Here is a 6000-nt window from a genome sequence, read left to right as displayed (position 1 = left end):
GAAGAAGAGAATAAATGATTTTTTTTTTCTCGAGGGAGGGGGCTTCTGTACGAAAGACGAAACGAGTTGGGGGGATTTCCTGTATGAGGGAGGGGGTGTTATATACGAGAGAACGCTGGGATAATTCAGAGTTGTTTATTTTTTCACTTCTAATTGAAGACAACATTTTTCATGCGGTGTATTTTACAGCCAACGCTTCTGGGTAGCATTGCCTCTTCACAAAGTCACAATATCATGGCCCTATCCCTCTTGAAAAGTTTTTCTAACTAAAATTGGGTTCTATACATGTTGAAAGAAATATTGTAGCTTTGAGATTGCACTTGTTACGGTTCATAATTACATTGCCCGATGTGCTCTCTACATTATGGGTGATACATTAGGGGGCAAAGGCATGATGTTTTGTTTCTTCAATATGGATTTTAGTGCCACTGATTATATATGTGACTTCACATTTTTGGTATGTAATACTTTATATATACAAGGTCGGCTACACTTTCAGTATTTGTGTATATAGTTTCTGCTTTAATTTGTTAGTATTCTTGAACAATTTTGATATTGTATGCTAATAATTTATAGTATTCCACAGTCAATAGTAGTATCACTTGATTATGTTATATTAGTGATGAAGTATTGTTTTTAATAAACTTGTGTAGTTACTGTTCATCTTTGTTGTACATGCATAATCGTATACCTTTTTTTCTCTCAAGGGAGAAATCATACTTTATTTGAAGATAAAGATGGTGCATGCGATGAGAGGAAGAAAGAAAAGTCATGGTGGGCATGTTGGGCATGTAGCATCAGTTTCTACTCGAGGCCAATTAGAAAAATAGTCTTAAGTAGGCACACTAAGAGATGAGATTCAATCATTTTCATATAAGTCCACTCAAGCACCGAGTGTTGAACAAAAGGAGTCGACAATTCCAGTCAATGAGGCTTGTATGAGTATGGATGTTACAGGTAAAATATCTCTACCATATGTTTAAGGTTGTTGTTGGTAATTATATTGGAGACAGTTAGTTGTTTGAATTACTTTATAATCCACTTATTGATATTGTGGTCTTGTTCTATAGATGTCGTTACAAATAAACAAGGTCGAGGACCAGCAAAATGCTCAGAATTTGATCGCATTCGTAAATATGGGAAAATATATTTGGATATTAAGGATGGCCAACGAGGAGTATCCTGTGGTAATGCCTTAGTCTTTATAGTACAAGTGACATATATTGTCAGACTATATGCAAACATGACACATGCAAGCTGGGCTCATGCAGATAAAAAAGAGAAGGATGAGCTAATAGATCGTGTCCGGGTACTATTTGTTCCTAATTGAAATTTTATAGTTAAGTGCACATTCAATTGCATACTTAATATACATTAACCTCTTGTGATTAGCCTGACTTTGTGGTGGATTGGACTAAAAGCAACCACCAAGAGACTGTGATAGTGACACTTTCTCAAAAACATAATGATTTCCACCACCTACTACACCACAAGTACAAAGAGTATGAAACACATGATGAGATTGTTTCCGGTGGGACAACTATGGTGGAGAGAAGTGTTTGGGAATGTTTATGTAAGAGATGGGGAAGTGAAGAAGTCAAGGTAAAAAACAAATCACTGTTATTTTCTGGGGTCTAATTTTTAGATGTAATTTTCTACCTATACATATGAGTTGTTGTTTTTGTTATTTTTCCTTTGGCACTAAAATAAAATAACTAATCAACCACTTTTACTGAATTCTAGAATCTGTCAAAGAAGAACACAAATAATAGGGAGAATCAAAGGATGAATCACACGGTTGGCAGGAAGTCTTTTGTTAGGCTCCTAGAGGAAAAGGTAAACACTACAAAGCTTAGTAGTTTATTTTCTCTGTTGTATTCTTTCTTATTGATGAAGAACTAAATTCTCTAAATATGCTTTCTTAACACTTCAAAGTGGGAGACAGCTCCGAATTTGGTTGCTTCTTATAAGGAGGTGTATTGGTCTACAAAAAAGAGTAGATTCATTACTAAAACTGCTAAGCATAACTACGTAAATAAATATTTTATTATCTGCTTTTTTACATTTTATAGAACAGATTAGTCAATGGCTAATATTGAATTAGTTGATATAATGTAGAATATGATGGTTGAAAATTTGAATGAGATGGAACCAGAAGCAAACATGGATGATGTAGCGGATGTTGTGTTCAAGGATGTGTTAGAACATTGATCTAGCTATGCGAGAGATTTAGGCCACTCAGTTATACTAGAACCATCTCCATCATTGTTGAAGAATATAGAGTTTCAACGTATTAGCTAGGAGAATGAGAAGAACAAGAATGATGCGAGATCTCTAAAGAGCGAACTTGATGCTTTTAAGACAGACGTGGATGCTATGAGGGCCCACTTTTTAGATGTTGAGAAGTAGTTATTTTCCTGTATGATAGAAGTGGAGTCCCAAAGTTAGGCTCGTAGTAAGACTGATCTGGGAGATGCATAGGCATCACTATATATGGGGGTACCAGTTTTTTGAACTTTTGATAGACTTTTTTGATAAGTAAAAAGTAAAATCCTTTCAGCAAGATGTATGTATCCTTTTGTTGAGCATATTGGTTAATCTGATGATGTGAGGACTTGGTTTTTCAAAGAAAATAGCCATCAAAGTTTACTAGTTAAGGCTAGGATGGTGTATATACAGTTGTATAGGTTGAGGCATAACTTTTGATAACTTAAGATGTAGGTGAGACAAAGACAAGCTAATTTATGTACAAGTATACTTGGTATCTTTCTGCCCTCTCATCTTATGGTATATTTCTCATGTGTGACTTAAGTAATATTAGGACATAATATAGGAAATAATAGACTTACAAGGCCTAGAGACAACTACTATTTGCAAATAAGAATATTGTATTTGTCTCTATGCAGTTCATTGCAAAAATGACGCTAGTATATCATAGGAAATATATTGTTGTTAGTTAATTTCAATATATTTAGTGTTGTCTAAACAAGATATGGGTCCTTTATGAGTAACATGAGTTCATCAAGCTTATTTAAGCTGCATTCGTTAGATAAATGTTCTGTTGTTCTACTGTAAATGTTCTGTTATTTGATATGGTTGTAGTAGTTTATAAATGTTTTGCTGTAATTGATACTTAGTTGTTATTTTCTTGAATAAACCAGAATTGGGGCCAACTGCAGTACTAATCGAACTTTTGGAAAACTCAGCCATACCTATAGGTATTTCCCTATGTAGGTGTAATATACATAGAAAAAAAATGCAGATTTCTATGGATGATTTCAAACACATATTACGTTATTTATTATATTTGGAGTTAATACAAGGCCAATAGTAGTAGATGATTATTTGTACAGTTTAGAATTTCCTGGTTAGGTTGATAGCGATTGACCATACACTAATATTTGACATTGGTGTTTCCAATTTTACAGCTCAGTTAAATAGAATAGTTTTCATCTAAAATTACAATTGGTGAAGATAGATATCTTAACTTACAACTACAATAATGGACCAAGTCTTCATGCATGCATACAACTTTTATTGCAAGAATGCTCCATCCAGGAAGGTGTTTCAGGATGTAAGGTGATTGCAGGATGTAAGAGATGAGAAGTTCTATATAGAAGATGTTACATGGTATAGTAATTGGCATATAGGTCTGAAAAGATGAATAATGATTATGATTATTTGTGCATTTGACCAAAGTAATACTTGAAAATTAGTTTGTAGCAGACCATGAAGACCTCATAATTAGTGGGTCAAATTGGTTCATGCTCAGCCAAGCATTTTATCCACTAATAATCATAGTTGCAATTAAGCAGAATGTCAATATGTAATTCAATCGCAGAAGAAAAAAAATGAATATTACTAACCAAATAGTTCGCAACAAATACTTTCTTCCCAAGACTATTTGTACATGCCTAATAACTGATCTCGACAACATTAGGTGTTCCTAGAAATACTTTTTTACGGCTTCTTTACCATGTAGGAAAAAATATTTTTACTAACCATATATGTACATGGTAAAATGAAATTTACCGCCATAATGAGTGTAAGAAAAAGAAAATTCTGGCTTTTTTAGCATGTGGGAAAAAGTTTTTTTACTAACTATATATGTAAATGGAAAAAAAAAAAAGAATTTCCCACCATAATGAGTGTAAGAAATTACTTTTTTCTAACAATTGTGTTTATCGCAATAAAGTATTTCCGTCGGAATATATATAGCAAGTAATTAATCCATGTGATTTACATGCTGGAAAAAATTTTTACCCATGGAAATAGTTTCCTACAAAAGCTTTTCCGGTATGTAAGAGAAGAGAATTTCCTACCAACATTACGCGTCAGAAATAACTATTTCTGGCTAAAAGTTAAGTTAGAAAATATTTTTTCTGTGGGCGAAAGGTGCCTTGAATCAATACTTTTTCCTACGAGAAATATATGTATTTCTCACGATCACCTACTACCAAAAATAATAATAATTCTCACGAGAAATAGGCTCGCAGCTGAAACTACTATTTGTTGCCAGATTATTCCGGGGAGTCAGCTACTGCAAGATGTGGCAAGAAAAAGTCAATTCTGGCACAAATAGATACTAATTGCAGCGAAATCACTCACAGGAAAAAGTACAATTTGTTGTAGTGGTGTATATATATATAGCTTACAACAATTGATGGTTTCTTAAAGCAGCATAAATCAAACTCATACCATAAAACAAGAATTGATGTCCTAAGAGTCCAATGTGTTGATTCGTATGCAAAACAGTCTGTCAGGAATGTTATATTGTTGGATCCCATGTGTTACTGAGCTTTTCACTATTTGCAAATATTTATAAACATTTTGGGTCCATAATGGGATGGGCTAACCCGTTTTTACATTAACAAAATCTAGCTACATCTACTTGTCACGTAACCCCATTAAGCTTTTAGTCTAGTTTTACTACTTTAAAACCCAAAAGGGCAATAAGTGGGTTTTTCCTCTCTACACAAACACAATTTCCAAATTTTTATAACACTCTTATGAAAACAGGAGAAATCAATGTCATTTCAGATGTAGAAAATGAATATGTTGTTTTCTTCTTCTCCCATTGCTATCGATGTCTCAACCATGACTTTTTTCAATGGTTTGACATGAATCTTGATTTTAAGATTCTATAAAATTCAACGAGGAGCTATCTTGTTCAAAGTATAAATTGGTGTTTTAGACTTTCAACCACAGAAGGATGGCAATGATCAGTTGTTTACTTTCCTCTTTTTTTCGACCCAAAGTGGTCATGCTTGGAGTTAGACATGAGAAACAACCAAAGTTTCACGAGTTTCTAGTGGGAATAAAACTACAAATGAAAAGATATCTTCCCTTTCTCAAAAGTTTCTTAGTTGTTCATAAGTCATTATCAAGAATAAGGGCACCACATTTTAATATTTGGAACGTGAAATCACTACTTATTTTAAAAAAAATTAACTAATAAAAAATGATAAATTTAATCATTTATATTTGTCTTAACACTCCCCCCACATATGAGTTAGACTCTCTCTAATATACATACATATATATATATATATATTGATAGGGACACATGTAATATTTAGTTCAATAAGATAGAGTATAGAATTCAAATTCAAATGCAGGACATTTACTCTGATAGTACATGAAATCACCATTTATCCCTAAACTTTGAACTAATATTATTTAATATATGATATGTTGACACACGACTCTTATCAACCTCAACGCAAAATCCAAATGTTGGACCAAAGTTATGGCTCCTCATAGTTTTTAATGCAGTGTGTAATTTGTTTATCCCAACACTATTTTGGCAATTGATTGTCAAAAAAAGGATTCATGATGTGGGTACTTTCATTCTCTTGCCTAAGAAGAATGAGGCTTTTTTCTGAAGTCTAAATCATCTCCTTCTGTTATGCATCTGCGGATTCCACAACTATCATCATCTTAGAAATGGGAATATATCTATATCGTCATAGTATGCTACACCTTCTACCAATAATGCTG

Source organism: Juglans regia, chromosome 7, assembly GCF_001411555.2.
Source record: "Juglans regia cultivar Chandler chromosome 7, Walnut 2.0, whole genome shotgun sequence".
NCBI lineage: Eukaryota > Viridiplantae > Streptophyta > Magnoliopsida > Fagales > Juglandaceae > Juglans > Juglans regia.
Note: the sequence above shows the minus strand (reverse complement) of the source record.